The following is a 17,623-nucleotide window of genomic DNA, read 5'->3' on the forward strand; positions in this document are numbered from 1 at the left end:
CTTGATTAGACGTTCATCGGGTATTCCTTGTTGTTAACCGATGTAGTTTCACCGTGTTAAACGTATCTCGAGTAATTACGTCAGCTTTTCAACCCCATCCTATATACCGATACCTACTTAGCGAGCAAATGATACTTTACGACGCCTAAAGTTTTCCAACTTTCGGTATCGAAAGTTTCCTTTTCAAGGGAATTCGTAAGCGACCGAAACTTTCCACTCGGTGGAATTGAATTTTTCTTTTTCTTTTTTTTTTTTTGTATGTATAATACGACGAGAGGGAATAGGAAGGGGAAAGGCGATTTCGAGACTTTGGCAATTAAAAATTCCATCCAGTGGCATTTATTATCGCGTATATTAATTAATGTTGCAATATGAGCAGCGTAGCTTCCATTTTAATCTCTTCTCGTCCCTTTCGATCTTTCGAATTTAAAACCGCTTTAAGCGAGGAGATCGTAACTTCTCTCTCTCTAGAAATTTCATCCCACCCCGCGTAAGTATATTAATCGCGTTACAAAACGTGCCGTTCAACCAGTTCAATTTGCGCAACTTCTTTGATTCTTGACTCGAAAAATCTCTGAAAATCGTATCCAATTAATTTCTAACCGTTAATTTCCTACCTACTACAGTCGATCGTTTCGAGAAAGTGGGAAAATTGCTCGACCAATTTTCCAATTACGAGCGTATACACTACCGATTCCTTCAATCTTGCAGCGTTTCACTTAATCGCTCTTAATAATATACCAAACGTTGCGTGGGATCCGCAATTTTGAATATAATTGATTATTAAAAATCGTGAGATACCCAATTTTTAAAGTTGAGAGATAAAACCTCGACCTGGTTACGTCGTCGCTGTTCGTACGAAACGGTCGAATAAGGAAGGATCGTCGTCTGAACGTTTCGAAGCGCAGACGGCGTTGTATCCAACTTGCTGGCAACGCGTCCCTCCGCGCCGTGACGGTTTTCATCTCCGGGAATTCGAATTTCACCCTCTTGCCGCAGTTACCGCAGGGGAAGGGGGACGCGCGTAAACTCGTTGAAAACTTTTCCCCTCTCCTTCCTCTCTTTCTTTCTTTCTTTTTTCTTTTCCTACGAAATTTCAATTTTATCGCGAGGACGGTTCTTCTCCCACCTTTCTCCTTCGAGAGATCTCCGTTGAGACGAATTTTGAGGAGAGAGGAGTTGGTGAGAGCTGCACGAGCGCAGAGCACGTAATAATATGTTTTTCCAGGGAACGTGACGTGTATGAGAGATTGGTTAATTAGAAGGGGGGCTAATTATGGGTTTTAGCGACGTAATACGCGAGAGAATTAATTATTTAATTAATCTCCGAGAATGTGGAGGAAATTTGGATAAAGAAGGACGGGGATGAGGTAGAGGAGGAGGGGAATTATCGTCTCCTCTGATCGGCCATTACGTTGATCTTAAGACCGATTCATTTGCACGGCCGTTCGCCGATAGAAGGAGGAATTGGCTGGGAATATCGGAATTTATCGGACAAAGGGTGAGATTTGCTTTTAAAGTTTCAAGGTGGTACCGTGGTGGTGTGCATTGACGTAACGGCCCTTGAATAACTTGGCGGACAATTCGGCGCGCCATCGGCTCCTTCCACGCCATTGTTTGCATTCATCCAAGGTATGCACACTCCTTGCTCTCAACCCCCTTTCAGAACTATTGTGCCGAACGTTCTACGCAAACACGCTGTGATCTCGACATACCTGTCTAATCTAACTCGATAACCAATACGTATATACGTGTATATATACGTGTACAGGACAAATGGGCCGAGGGCGAATTGCGAATTTCGACGTTGAATTATCGAGACGAATTATCTTATTTTTTCTTTTCTTTTCTTTTCCTCTTTCCTCTTCGATTCCCTTATATCATTGTACACTGGCAGTTTTATGTTACATCATACAGGAGGAATATACACTCTTGGCGAAGTCTCTTGAATTTTTCACTCGCGTATAACCTGTCCACGACGGAGGATAAAAGAATAATAACGTTACGAATAAATAATGCGAGATGGAAGCTTTGAAATTAACGAAAGAAATATCATAATCAAAGGATCGAAATATTAATTAACGTGAGACTCCTTATGGACGGGACACGTTACTTCTTTGTACTCCCCGTTCAATTCTCCATTTAATCTCTCTCTACTTATCTCCCCCCCTGCCGGTCACTTACGAATTAAAATTCAATTTCCGCGGGTCTCGAATTCACAAAAGGACAAAGCCGGGAGAGCAATTATTCAGGGGAATGAAAGAAGGAAATAGCTGGGATCGAGGTATAGGTGGAACAAGGCGGGGGGGGAGATCCGCGGAGATCGTCCCGTCTGCGGACACATTTTCCGATAAGAAAGCCACGCATGAAGGGAGAAGAGTCAAAGGCTTTTAAAGGTCGATCCCTTAGTCGACCGCAACCACCGTTTCAGACGTTCTCATCCCCCCCCTTGGCGTTTGTTTAGCCTTCCCTCCGTGATTGCTCAGGTTTCCATCGGGGCAAGAAGTCGAGCTCCACCTTGAAACCTCGAGCCCAGCGTGTATACACACGCGTATTCTTCTCGTATTCAGCCACGAATGGTAAATAAGAATGGAAGCGCGCGCGTCCTCCTCGGTTCGTTTCAACGGACGGATCCGGAGAATGGCGGTCCGGTGAAAGGGAGAAAGGAGGGAGACGAAGGAAGGAGGAAACGGAGGAGGCGGAAAGGGAGGAATAATGGGAGAAAGAGAGAGAGAGAGAGAGAGATAGAGGGTGTCCAAGACAGCGGGACATTGTTCAAATTGCGGAGAGTAGAGACATCGATCACCGGTGGTGCCGCAGCAGCTGAGCCCCCGGGGACAGACACGACCGACGACCCAACCGTCGTCCCTCTTCAACCTTCTCCCTTATACCTCCGCGTTACTACGATTCCGTCGACGCGTACCACCCCTCGTAGCTACTCGAATTCGTAGCGGCGATCCATCCGAGAGGAGGAGCCGGAACCGTTGAATTTTTCAAGCGAATACGCGTTATTACGCCTCCTTTTTCCATCATTTCCATTATCTCGTTGATGCAATCTCGTTGATGCGCGTCGTGGTACGTGGAAGAAGAACAAGCGTTGATCGGAAAGAGTCGAACAGATAGAAATGATTATCCCGTTCGAAGGATTCGAGCGAGGAAATGGACGAAATAGGGAAATGAAGTCGTTTCTTTTTTTTTCTCTATCTGGAAAAGTTGGGGCGGAAGAAGAAGCGTTGAACGGGGGAGGAAATAAGCCGGGTTAGCCCGAAGTTGGAACGCGACGTCGATACGTCGAGTGCACGTGAAAGTAAGTCGATAGCCGGGCGGAAAGATCGAGTGGGAAATGGAACTCGAGCAAGATTTACGAGGAAGTCGGGGAATCGTGGATCGGGACGGACTCTCGTGCGGTCGTTAAACTTGCTCTCTCTCTCTCTCTCGATCGGTTCTCGCATCGGGTGATGCATAGCGGTTGGACAGGCTGAAATTATTTTCCGTCCGCCGCGAGGATAATTATATTCCGACCGCGGGGATCTCTCGTCGATCGAAATAAATCGATCGGATCGAATCGGTGCAGAAATTCGTTCGTTAATTCGAATGGCTTCGTCTTGGAAATTTTTCCAAATAACTCGAACGAACGTACGATCACGGTATCGTGTTCAAAGTTTCTCTGCAAAGTTTCGTTAGAGAGAAGCGAATTTAAAGAAATTCCATCCGATCGATTCTAGGGAGAAACCCGGTTCTCTTCTCCGTTAGATATTTAACCGTGGAGACATCGTGGCTCTAGGTCAAATCCCGCCAACGTTGAAATTTTGATACACGGGTGGATAAATTCTTGGACACCGTCCAACGTGCTCTCGCCTTCTCCTCGGTCATTCTACGCTCTCCAATTTATCCCGCGTCCACTCTCCGCTATTTATCTCCCTCGCCGGGCGTGGATTCGTTTTCGCAATTTTTTTCCCCGCGCACAGGAATTTTGCACGAATATAAAGAAAGTCAAATCTTGGAAACTAGAACGGATCGAAATTATTTTTCGATCTCCGAAAAAACGGAATACCGACGAAAATGACGAGCGACGAATTCCTCGAATAATTCGTTCGAGAAGAATGATAGACTCGCTGGATCGAAATATCGTTGCTGTAACGCGTTTCGGAGAAAATGGTACTCGCGGCGACGATTTTCGCGGCGAGACTCGAAACAAACAAACAAACGGGGAATTTCTTCCGGATGAATAGCGAGACGCGTTTGTGCGCGAGTTATGCCCTTGTCTACCGATATTAATGGACGCCGTCGCGAGGGAGAAGCGCGATTCGCCGTAGACGAAGGTCTAGCAGAACGTCTTCGCGCGTAATATTAGTTCTCAGACCGCGGAGAATGCTTCACCTAGACCAGAGAATCGGTTGTTTCAACGCCGAGCACTTCGACATTCTCCTCTCCTCCTCCTCCTCCTCCTCCTCCTCGCGTTGGAGAGTGCTCGAGCACTCGTGCAATGTACACCGTACAACCTACTCGAGGCCGAGTGCTTCTCGTCAGTTTCTCACTTTCCCGGCCGGCACAGCATATTTGGTAAGACGATATCCTCCCTCTTCCGGATTAACGATACGGATCCCCTCTTAAAGGAGTATTTTCGTCGCGTTGTTTAACTTGTCACGCTCGCCCCTTCGCAGGGTTAACTCGTTTCGAGGGTGTGCTCTTGTTTGGGGAGGAGTTAACCCTTCTGGTGCTCTTTTTTTAAGGGAACGTTTGTCCACAGCGTATTCATCGGGATGATTATAAGGCTAGGCAGAATATTTAATCGACGTTCTTCTCGTCTGTTCGAAAGGAAGAAAGGGAACGATGAGTTTGTTATTACCACTTTGCTGGCGCACGTTCGAGGAATTTTTCCTCGTAGTCGACACTTTGATCCGTCCACTATATACCTTTGTCACTCTTCTTGTATCCAATAATGTAATACAAATGGCGGAATAAAGCGTGGATACATCTTTCGACGAATATTAAATTTCGTATTCCAAACATATAAAACGTATTTCAACGAAATGAATTAATTATATGAATATCATTCGAAAGTAACTTTATAAATGTATTATATTTCTTTCGGAGAATTTCAAAGAAATTCTCGACTCATGTCGTGTGAAGATTTCCACGCTCTCCTTGCCAGAGTGACGACGCGTCGCGCGAGGAAGATCACACCGCCCCCTGAATCAGTTTTGCGCGAGCGAGTTATGCAAACGAGAGAAGCCTCTCTCCTCCTTTGTTTTCTCCTTTTATCCCCGGAGAGATAAGAAGGGAAAGAGAAAAAGAAGGGAAGAACGGCGATTTTGTTTTACTTCAACGCGTTACAGCGAATCGATGACCGCCCCTGTTAACTTTAATTAAACCGCTCGCGGCAAATATGCTAATACAGAGGACACACCCCGCTCCAAACACGTCTAATTTAATATTTGTGATACGTTTGCACGCTCTATTTGTCTCGCGTCGCATGAATTCGTCGCGAACATGCGTAATGGTTGGATACACGGAAAGAGAGAGAGAGAGAAGGAAGGAGGGACTCGTTAGACGAGTATGCATTCGTTGGCTTCGTACACGGTCGGGTTCTCGGTGCGTACATCTCGGTCGATACGCACGGATCGTTAGCGATTGTTCTTACTGCGAGATGGTGCGCGAGATATCCTCTTAGAATCTCGTGAGCTCGAGATCGCTCATTGTTTACATCTTACGGTTTGCCCGAGAGGGTACGCTTTCAGAGGTATCCTCGCTTCTTTGTGCCGTTATGCAACGTAATTAGCGTACACGTTGACGCAAAAGGAAGCGAACGAGCATTATTTCGTATAGTAGCAGCCTTATCCTTAGTTTTCGGTGGTTGAAATTGAGAACTTCTCGAAAATACCGTAAAAAATAATTTTTCTCGAGAACAAATGCATTTTATAAAATTCACATTTTAAAAAAAAATTCTCGATTTTAAAATTATTCTCCTTCCGAAAACAAAAGAGAGAGAGAAAAAAACTTTGACATTCGTCGAAGCGTTGAACCAATGCCATCCAAACCCGTTGATTAAAAATGAAGGGTGGAACCGAATTAAAGTCAATGTCACGGTCTGTTACAGCCAAATGATCCGATATAAGTCCAAGTTGCAGGTTGGCCGCTGCCAATGTAAACGCGCCCTCGCCCGCTCTTTCATTCCCCCTTCGACGAAAACTTTGGCCCCGGCATAATTCCGGGTGTCCTCGCAAAAGTACCCGCTACAACTACTACTACTAATTAATCCTTTTAACAGCGCTTAAATTTAATTAATCCGAAAGTTATGCGGTCGATCCCGACTCCTTCCAGCTCCTCCTGTGCCGACCTCTCGGCCGCTTTTTCCCCTCCGTTCTCCTCGATTTCAGAGGGTGTGCGGTTGGCCTCCAACATCCGATTTTCCTCCCTCTTCGATTTTCTCCTTCGATCCCCCGCGCCTTTCACGCGTTATCATCCCGGGCAAACCTGTCTTCCTTCGCGAGGATTGCTAATTCCTCGGCTGACGTTTGCAAAATTGTGCGGAAGAGGAAAAAAGAATCGCTCTCCCTCCGTGAAACAATTACGAATAAGTAAGAAATTCCTTTCTTTATTCTTACTTTCCCTCTCTTTCTCTTTCTTTATATATATATATCCACAAAGAAAACCAGGATTCCAAGGATTCTTTGTTAGATCCGATTATCCCGCAAAGTGAACAAATCGAGGAGGAGGAGAGTCGAGAGTATCGTAAGATAATAAATCAATCGGATCGCGTGGAGGAAAAAAGCCAACCTTCCTAGCTAATGGAAAAACAACATTTGCACGGCGGCCGATTAACCGGCGATCTCGGCCGAGGCGAACCGCGTTATCCGCTCGCACGCACTCCTCTCCTACGTGTATCTCTCGCGATCGTGGAAGGAAATTTACGACTCCCTGCATCCTCGTCGAACGAGGGTAGCACCACCCAACGCATTATCGACGTTGGCCGAGGCGAGTCTGGGTTGAGAGAAGGTGGTTGCACGAGCCGATAGGGGATAATCAATCTCGAAACACGGAACGTTCCCTCCCTCCCCCTCTCTTAGAACGGCCACGGATGGAGAAAGTAAGAGAGAGGGAGAGACGGCTACTACGCGTGTTTGCATTTGCGTGCTAATTTGCCCTAACCTAATGAGAGACCGGCTTGTGCAAACTCCTCCTCCTCCCCTCGCTGTGTGGACGCGAGGACGGCTGCTGCGGGTGGTTGGCTGGCCAACGGGCATAAGCGTGTTGAAAAATTGGATCGCGAAACTTTGGCCGTGCACACAGAGGGGGGGGAGCGCGCGCTTTTGTTTGCCGTGCGGCGATCTTTAATGAAACTAGTCGGTGGATTATTTGCCGAGCCGGCCGTGTAATTATGCCTGATTAGCGATGCCACCGGTAATTGGGAAGGGAGAAATTTTTCAACGGGAATAAGGGGTATTTTTACAAGGCCGGTTGGTATTCGGTTACGACGTGGCCCGTGTGTTCGGTTAATTGTTAATTGATTCGAAGAAAGTTTTTTCCGGAGCAGGAGGGGAAGGAGAAACGTTAGATTTTTTTAATTAAAATATCGCGAGTTTCCGCGAAATGAATTTAGTTTCGTTGGAGTTAACGTTCGTTCGTTTATTTTTCTTCTTTCTTTTCGTCGTAAAAAAAATGATAAACGATCGAATCGGACGTGGTTGTATTTGAAACGGGAAATTTATCGGTTTATCGATCAAAGGAAGAGGGGGGGGACGCGATGCATTTCCGTGAAGTGTTTCTTCTAAGAATACTTGTGTTCAACTAGGAAATATTTACAAAGGTTTGTCGTCTTCCTCTCCTCTCCCTTCCCTGTGTATTTTTCTTATCGAATAAACGTAGACGTTCGAGTGGAAAAATATGCAAAATCCCGCTGAAAGAAGGCATCTTTCGCCAGCGGCATCCGCGCGGAAACCGTCCTCTCCTCCTCTCCTCTTCAGGAAGCGTCCTTCCATTAATTACCTCTTGAAACCTGGCAAAAACCCTCCCTTTATTTAATATTTTTGTTTGTGCGCGTTAAATATTCTCTAAAACAGTTAGGGCAAGCGAGCGGAATTAAACGAAATAACCATTTCCCCGTCCATATTTCTCCAATTTTATTTACTCATCCTTTATATCTTGAAAATATCGTTGCATTCGAGAAAATACTTTTTTAAATATTTACCTCGCGTCACAAATTCAACATTCCTCCTTCTTCATCGAAAATTATTAAAAATTTCGCGTATTTTCCTTCCTTCCTATTTCTTAAAAAAAAAAGAATAAAATTTTCCATCCCTCCTTGAATCCGTTTAAAATCGACACCGATTCGTACCGATTCGTATCAATAACGAGAGAGAAGAAAGAACAAACAATCTCCCTTCCTCCGTGAAGGACGAAATCGGGGATGCGCCTTAGCTTGAGCGTAATTACGTTGGTGGATGAGTCCTAGGATCGATCCCTGGAAGGCAAACGTTGGCGCAACAATTAAACCGGCGAAAGAGGGAAGGAAGAAAAAGGAGGCGAAGGTGGCACGGCTCACCTCGTTCAATGCGACTGCGCTGCTCCCGTAGACGCGACGCGTCATTATGCGGGAGGACGAATGAATCGCGACAAAAGGGGTGGACGGAAAGGAGGGGAGGGAAGCGGCAAATGTTTTCGAGTAGTCCCACTTCCAACGGGGATCCATTGTTATTTAACGCGGGCACATTGAGGATGAGCGGCGGAAAGACGTGGCAAGGAGAAAGGAGGAGAGAGAGAAAGAGAGGGCGAGAAAGGGAAAGCATTGTTGGAACTTGTGTAAAATACGATCCTCTTGGACGCCACGTGTAAGAGTGCTTGATATTCAACGCGTATTTCTAACGCGTTATCATCCCTTTCTTCCCTTCCTTTTTTTCTTCTTTCCTTCTTTCTTTCCCGGATGTAGAAACTATCCTCGATTCGACGCTTCTCGAATTTTCGATCAATCTCCGCTCGATGGGTGGATAAATGGAATATCGAAATACGGAAATGTTTTCCACTCGGTGGAAAGTTGTTATATCGTCTCTGTGTTTTAAACGTTTCCTTCGTTTCCACGTTTGTTTCGCGCGCTTAACGCGTCGCCAGTTGCTCCCTCTCTCCCTTCCTCGTTTTATTTTTCACCCGGGGGCATAAATCCTTCAAATGATCGACGATCAAAAGTTCGTATGCGTAAAAAAAGTATATAGAAGAGAAAGAGAGAGAGAACGATAATAAACGGTGAAAAAAACGATTGGAACAAAAGGGAATGCGCCGTTGGAAAGGCGAGGTTCCCGGTTTCCAAATTTCGGAAAATTTGATGAAAAAGAGGGAAGAAGATGGACATTTTTTCCTCCGGCCGTGGAGAGGGAGGGGGTGAAAAATAGCGTGTACGCAGTCGATACACCGATACGTCGGGGCGAGCTGTAATGTTTCATCGGTCGGCTTAGCGTGGGATTACCATTATGTTTCCCGGATTACACGTTAGCGTCGAAAATACCGCCAATGCGGAATCCACTTTTTTTTTTTCTTCTTTTATTCTATCGGGATAAAAGCGTGCAGCCGATTTTTATTTTTAATACACGCGCATCGGTCCAAAGAAGGAGTCACAGAGGAGGACGCGAGAAGACGCATGGTCTTTGTTCAAAATTTATTATATTTACACGGGAAGAGGAGGAGGTGTGATGCGTCGTCGAATTGGAAACTTGATGCGCGTCGCGTAAATGAAAATTTGTCGATCCACGCCCCGCGGACGATAAACTACCATTTCATTTGGCGGGGCACGTCCGGGATTGGATATATTCCCAAGCGTCGTTCTCATCATCGTCGCGTAATTCGCTACTTTCAATCGAGAACGACTCGGTGGGGAAATGGAAGGGTGGAGGGGAAAGGAAGAGGACAGCGTGGAAAAGGAATCGATGCGATTTTAAGAGAATGCGGTAAATCAAACCGGGTCCACGAGGTCTATGGTCCTTGTATCGTTCGCTTACTGCCTATAAAGTTTGAAAAATGGTATTCTCGCGATTCGAGTCTGGCTGGTATGATAATAAAAAAAGAAAGGGGAAAAAGTAGGGGACGGGAAAAGAGAGAGAGTGGAGAGCTTATACGCTCCGCTTTAGCTTGGTGCGCCTGTTTTACGGTGATATAAAAATATTATTAAAAAACGATGGAAAACAGGGTATTATCGCAAAGAGGAAGGAGAAGATGGACTAAGAAAAATCAATTAACCGTGTACCGTGCGGCAGAAAAACACGGTATAATATAATATAATTATCCGCGTAAATATAAGTTTGCCGTGACATTGAACGATTCCATCGATTAAACGATAACAAAGGGTTCGATAAAGAAAAAAAAAGAGAGAAAGAAAAAAATGAACAAAGTATTTATTCCATGGAAGATTATCGTTACGTTCGTTGCTGGCAACTTTTCCCCCTTAACAAGAAATATTAATAAAATTTTACCCTGTATATAATATCCCGATTAAAACCGAGTTTAGGATAGTCCCGTTATCCTAAAAACTTGCAAACTTGGCCGGAGTGTACGCCGTACGCCATTCGTGCGATGAAAATTTCCGAAGAAAATTTGACCGAAAGGGAAGCGAAAAAGAAAAGAAGAGGAAAGGAAAGAAGCGTAGAACTGGAATCAACCACCGCTCGATTCGATGCGTGTCGGGTAACCTCAAGAATGCTCGTAACTATTCACCCACGGAACGGGCGGGAGGAGGAGGAGGAGGGGGAGGAGGAGCCCACTCGGCCTAAGTGTTTCCAACGATCCCGGCTCGATGTTACCTCGTACGGGGAGCGGCGTTCCGGATCCGCTACGTGCCTCTGAATAACTCGCGGTCATTAGCACGGCCTGGCCTCCCTTTTTACTTTGCGGAGTGGCCCCCGCCCAACACCCCTCACGAAATACCACTCGTGCCCCCTTTCAACCCCTCGACCCTCTTTCTCCCTCCTCTCCCGCGGAGTAACGAGCACTATTTCGGGTAATGAGGTCGCACGCCATTGAAAATCCCGCGCGAGGAGCGCGCTCGCGGGGGAGGAGGAGGAGCGAGACGACGCTCGTCGGACCGTAAAACTTAATGAACGGAGGAATAACCGTTTCCGAAGGATCTATTTCTCCGCCACCGCCGCTTCTCTTTCGGACGGGATGGGATTGGCCGACTCTCTCTCGAGACTTTTCACTCGCCGAGATTCCATCTATCCGCTCGGGACGCGGCCGAGAGAAAAAACGCGCGGCCGCCGTTGTAAATCGACTTTCTTCCACCCTCGCCTCGATCGCCTTTACCCGCCCTCCCTCCCGTCTTCTGCCCATCCTTCCTTCGCGTTCGTTTCTGCGAATTTTTTTCACGGATAGATATCGGATAGGGAGAGGGGGAGGAGGATCGATCGAGATACTTTCTCGCTGTCCGTCTTACTCAACGTCTCTTTTATCGTTGGAGTAAGAAAGTGAAGTTCGATATTGTCGCTGCTTTGCCGCTTTTTGCGTGGCGAGAACGAGATTGCGTGGAAAATCGTGGAAGGAGAGGAAGATTGATCGCCAGATATTCTTTTGTCTCTTTCTTTCGGGGAGAGGGTGATAATCGATGGGATTTTACACTTTGTCGGGTAAAATGTTTTCCTATGCAAAATTTCCGTCCCCCTTTTAAATATCTCGTTCCATTTTTCGCGTGACAAATACTTGGTTTTTCGATCGCGATATTCGTCAATACTCGAAGTTTGATCGTGATTGTTAACGTTTGTTTAAATCGAAATTAGAATCGCAATTTCCAGAGTCGTCAAATCTAGTATTTCCGGGGAGATATCAGAGTGAATTTGAAGTAGGAAGGTTTGCTTGAGCTGACGTAGGCAATAAAATTACACTCAAAGCCTGTATATACGTTACGTATCCATGGATTAGAAAGCGAGTTCGAACAGTTTCAAATTCGATTGAATTTTTAAATCGATCCTGGGTCAACGAGTATATATCGCTTCTACCTGCCCCCTCTTTTTTTTATTATTTTTCAACCTCGATGGAAGTCTATTCCAGTTGTACGTACAAATGTTCCTACACACAAATGCATACGCGCGCATAACGTAATCTTCTTACTCGCACGATCACGCTGTTTTGAACGATCATTCCAAAAAAGGAGAGGAATAACGCGCCATTTGGTCTGGCGATTATCATTTTTACGCGGACAACTAATTGAAATTTCACCGGTGGCGAGCTTCTTATTAATTTTAATCTTTCGAGAGTCTCGCTGCATCCCCCCCTCCCTACGCGATTTACATTTTCACCTTCAAAATTACATTTGCATTTCGGCCGATTTGTAATTCCGATGCGAGGCCAACCAATACTCGAATTATAATAATGATCGCCTCTAATTCGTTTCATCGTCATTACATTAATATCACCCGAGATTTCGTCCTGTGCAATTTTCGAAGACGTCGACGGATTAACGACGAAAAACTCGAGTCCAAAGTCACTCGATCGCGCGAAGAAAAAGGTAGAAGATACTCCTTCGAAGATCCCCTTTCGAAGATCGAAGAAGAGGAGGGCCGATCTCGCCCATTACCCGGAGGGAGTATCTTCGAATTAAATTCCCCAGGACGCGAAGATTGTTGTTGTCGGAGAGAAGGGTGGTCGGAGAAGGATCGCGACTTTAACGATCCACTTCGTTTGCGCGATGTTTCACCGCATCCTCCCTTTTTCTTCCCCCGAGAGGGCGGAATCCCGGCCCGAGTCTCGAACCCGGTAACTCAATTCGCGCATAATGACGTGGCAACTTGGAGCGTGCAAGCGCGCGAGAGCTCCGGTTTCCAGCTCAAAATTCCCGCGAGAACTCTCCGCGTTCCATCCAACGCCAGCCTCTCGGTCAAACTTTTCACCGCGAAAAAGATACTGCGATCCTGGCGGAACGTCATCACCGGCCCGGAAATTTCCAAGAGCTGATTCTCCGTTTCGCGATATCCCACGCTTCCGTCTCGTCCCTTTCCTTTCTCTCTCTTCGATCGAGCGTGGAATCGGCGTTCGAAGAGAAAGCAATCAACGTGGAAAACCGATCTCCTTTCTCGAATTCGATAACGATTTCGTATCCATCTTGGGCCACGTTCGATCCATCCTTCTAATGGGCGACGAACTTGGATCAGGTTTGAGAGAGCTTCTCCCCGTGAATCTTGCACGCGAATCTCTCCACCCGCTTGTTTTCCAAACTCCTCGCGTCACGATCCGTTCTATCTGTTTATCCCGCGCGAATCGCTCCACGTCCCGGCATCCCTCTCGTTTCATACATCCAGGACTGTTCCATATATCTCGCGATTCGTTTATCGCCCCTCCATCGAACAGGGATTAAAACCCCCTCCCTGAATTGTTTAGACATAAATTTATCTTGAAATACCATTAATAATAATATTAGTGTATCGTTCACTGTATTGGAACTATTGGAAGAAGTCTCGCGGATTTTTTTTGCTGTATATTAATCCGTGATGAAACAATGAAGAATAAACATAGGAATTCAAAGTGTATCGATATAAAAATTCTTTTATTTCTCGTATATATACGTAGACTAATTGTTATTCATAATTATAAACAATTTCATACTCTCAGTCTTAGCCAACTGCTTCTAACGTAACTTCATAGATGAAAACAATTTATAAATATTACGAATTATCCGTGTTACATCGATTGTCAACAGAGCGTGTAAATTGGAGATCCGAAGGCGAGGGTTCTATCAAAGACTCGTTCTTTTCAGGATCGCAATACGGAACTTGAAACGATCGACGGCCAATCCTCCCTTACTGGGAGGAAACGTATCGAGAAACTCGTCTGCTCCGTTCCTGGTAAATTAGTCGAGCGATCTAAAACAAGGATTCCGGGTATCACGGCGCTCTAACTGCTCCGCTTGTAATCGGTGGCGGGTGATTGGGGCGGAAAGTGGAGGCGACACGGGGTACCAGATACGTCGAAACGCCGTTGTGTCAACGGCCGCCACCTCTTCTTCTTCTTCCTCCTCCTCCTCCTCCACGAGAGGCGTAAAAATAAAGGAAGGAGAAGAAAAAGAAGCGAGAGAAAGGAGGCGTGTGGGTGTACGGTGGAGAGGCAGATGTGATAAATGGTAATTGCGCAAAAGTACCGCGGAGGACACGAGTAACACCCGTTCCTCATTAGAGGCTTGTTAGGGCGCCGAGACACAGAGCGACGGAATGCGAAGAGAGAGAGGAAGGGAAGGAGAGGGAGGACCGGAGGGCACACGAGAGAGAGTGTCGGTCGAGGCGCCTTTTCCGCCTTTATCCTCTCTTCTTTCGCGACCCGTCTCCTCTTGTTTCTCGGCTCGACCCGCTCCTTTCTATCCGTCTTAATAACCAATCGCTTTGATCGCCATTTCCCACCCTCTCCAATCTCCCCTCTTCTCCTCCTTTCGCTTAAGAATATTATTGTTCGTTACATTTCTCCCTTCCTCTCTCTTTCTCTTCGTGTTCCTCCTGGAACAGCTGCCGCTTGGAAATCACGTTTAATCGCGGTGAGTTCTTTCGAAGAGAGGGAGAGAGAGAGAGAGAGAGTTTCTCTCTGGTATTTGATTTAATAGGACGATATAAAAGCGTGTATATATCTGTCTCTCTCTCATTCTCTCCCTTTCGTTGTCTGTTTTTATCAGAGAGGACGGCGGAGCGACGTTATTTTGAAAATGTGGAAGATTCCTCGGGCACAAACATGTCACCGGTGCGACGGGGACATGAAAGGCGTAATTTAAGAAGCGGCGCGTCGCTTTGAATGGAAACTTAAATCACTTCGTTTCTCTTTCTATCCTCGATACCCTTCTCCCCTTTTCATCGGGACGGCTGACGTGCTTCGTTACGGCCTTCATAATTTGTCGCTTTTGTCCGTTGACGGATCATTAAACGGATCAGACATTCGATTAAATTGTATGTATATATATATATCCTCGAGTTGAATCCAAAGCCCCGAAAAGCGGCTTTTATCCTACCAGTAACGTCACTACTATTTTGGTAATCCTATTTTCGCGATGACGTTTTCGGACGTAATTGACGAGCGGAGTATTATTATGCACGAAAACCAGAATTTATACGAATAAGACTGAATAAAAATAAAGTTAAAGTTAAAAAGAAAAGGAAAATTGCGCATAAAATCGAAACGTAAAAAATATTTGCAAAACGTATCCTCGTATCGATCGAATTAATTCTCGAGCGGAAAGAGATTCTCTCCGCCGAATTTTGTGGCGAGTATTGTGTGGACACACGGTGGTGGCGAACGCGGTAAGGGTTCGTGGGAGGAGTAGGCGTCTAGTGGACTAATTAGATCCGACGAGGGTCGCGGCCAGACTCGTCAAACCCCGACTCGGAAGTCGGGTTCCAGACTCGTTAGAGTCAACGGAAACCATTCCGGACACGTCGGAGTTGGTGTGGCGGTTCGAAGGGAGTGCGCGGGCCGTGCACGTATCGCGTATAAAGAGGCAAAGTTTTAAGGATCCGAGCGAGAAAGGGATCCGTTCGAGGGAGCATCTGGATGTCGAAGAGCAGCATCCGGCAAGTTGATACTCTTTTTGGAACGACACTTCTCAACTCGTGAATCCAAAACCTGAAATTCCTGAGATTCAAAGTTGGAAAGATAGACTCGGGAGAAAACTTGCTTCCCCCTTCCGACCACCAAATGTCTCAAATGAATTCGAAAGATTTCCAAGTGATCATCTCTCTCGTCTAAATCTCCAATCTTATTTTCATCCTGCGTGTAATCTCCACTTCCCCGATCCGATGTGATACTACGATTTTGATGAAATTGTGAAATTGTATTATCATCGTTGAAAAAAAAAAAGAAGAAAAATAGCGGATTCACGATGTTTAAATAACATTTTAAGAAATCGGAAGATTTCGCGTATAATTCTCAGGGAAATCTCGCGTTATTAAGGGAGCGAATCTGAAGGAAATTGCAGCGGACCGGGTAAAGGAAAGGGGTGGATATGGAGAAAGGGGGAGGGCTGGAAAGGCAGGGTAAAAAGAATCGGAGGGAAGGCAGTTTATGCATGTAAATCGTCCGTCCTGACTCGCTGTTTGTTGTTCTTTGCCTCGCCAGAGCGCGTCGGCGTTTTACGCGCGCCGCTGTATTTTATTGCAGAAAGGTAACTCGTATGTGTGTGTGTGCACGGCCACATACGCGAGGACAGTAGCGCGTATACGTATAGCACGGGACGCTTTTCCATCCGCTTTTGTATCCCTGAATTCCCTTGGAGCGGATCGAGCGGTGGCGGCGCATGCACTTTTCGCGGATACGGTCGATTCATCGAAAACTCATGTACATATCCCCCCCTTCTCCCCTATAAATAATGGATTTGATATACGATGACCGATATTCTTTCCATATCGAACGTAGTTAAAAGCCATCGCTCAAGTTTCTTTGCTCGATCGATTTGTAAATCGTGTAAACGAAAAATATACTTTGCATCCGTAAAGTTTTCCGCCAAATTTTGATATACGTATCGTGAAAGTATCCTATTCCTCATCACGTTAATTACAGAAATTGGAAGAGAAACGATGATAAAACAAAAGAGTGGTGAGCAACAAACCGAGTCGATCCGGATTTCGATATTTCATTCGATCGAATCGACTGATTGCCAATGCCCGTGTCGATTTACCCGAAAAAATCGCATCAGTTTCTTCCCCGCCCATTTCGCGACGTTCATCTCGCGATGATAAATCACGGGAGCGGGCCAATAAACGGCAACTTGTGTAGCTTGTATCAACAAATGGGGGAACGGGGAATGGGTCCACTCTCGGATAAATCCATCTTGCGATCGGTTAATTAACGGATAAACGTCGAAAGGCGGTCGCAGACAAATGACGGGGAACGAGAACGAAATTACAGGCGACGATGGAGCCAGACCCCTGTCTCCAGATGTTACACAAGTTTCTTAATTCGAGGTTTGCTCGTTTAGCGAAGAACTTTCCAAGATGAAACTCTTTTAACTCTTGCACCCTTTCGCTCAGCCGCGAGGCTTAAAATTGTTCATCTTATCTACTTACTTCCCAGATCTCCAATCGTTTCCGTTCATTTGTTATCGATTTCCTACGGCTTTTTGCAGTTTCACAACGTAGATTTTTACCCAAAAATTTATTCCTCGAGGAAGGAGGAACGTATCCTCGCCTCGTTGATAAACGACCAAGGATTTAATCCAATGACCGCCACCGATATCCTGGACGGAAAAGCGCGAATCGGTGGATCAGAATGCGATTCTCCGAGACTGGAAGGAGGAGAATTACGTTTGCGAATGGCCCAACTTCGATTGCACTCCTCTTCTTTTTTCTTTCCTTTTCCCCTCTCTCTCTTTCGTTCGCATCAACCGAATGACTCAGCACCGGTTGTCGCCTTTCCCGAACGACGTGCACCTTGAGGAAGACTAACGACTCGTTCACGCGCGAGATTAGAGAGCAGGATGGACAAATGGCGACGTCACGCTGCCGAGCCGAGGAGTAGAATAGTTTATGCGAATAATTCTACGCGCGATCGAGTAGAATACATTCCTTGCTCCTCCTCCCTTTGCATCTCGCGAAATTTCCAACTGGCAAAAACGAAAGAGAAAATTACGACAGAAAAGGAAGGAGAAATCGTTTTTTTGTTTAAGAATGGACGAAGA

General features: G+C 45.9%; 1 protein-coding gene across 5 annotated transcripts in view; it reads left to right on the plus strand.

Moving 5' to 3' along the window:
* LOC411201 (discoidin domain-containing receptor 2) overlaps positions 1-17,623 on the plus strand; it is a 138,803-nt gene that overhangs the window by 34,950 nt on the left and 86,230 nt on the right. The window contains exon 1 of one of the 5 annotated variants that reach the window (XM_006568369.3): positions 13,990-14,092. The exons of the other annotated variants lie outside the window; for them this stretch is intronic. The gene's annotated coding sequence lies outside the window, so the exon portion shown is untranslated. Of the gene's footprint in view, positions 1-13,989; positions 14,093-17,623 lie in introns of those variants that run through there. 5 annotated transcript variants of the gene reach the window in all.

The sequence above is a fragment of the Apis mellifera genome, linkage group LG7, assembly GCF_003254395.2.
Source record: "Apis mellifera strain DH4 linkage group LG7, Amel_HAv3.1, whole genome shotgun sequence".
In the NCBI taxonomy this organism is placed as follows: Eukaryota; Metazoa; Arthropoda; class Insecta; order Hymenoptera; family Apidae; genus Apis; species Apis mellifera.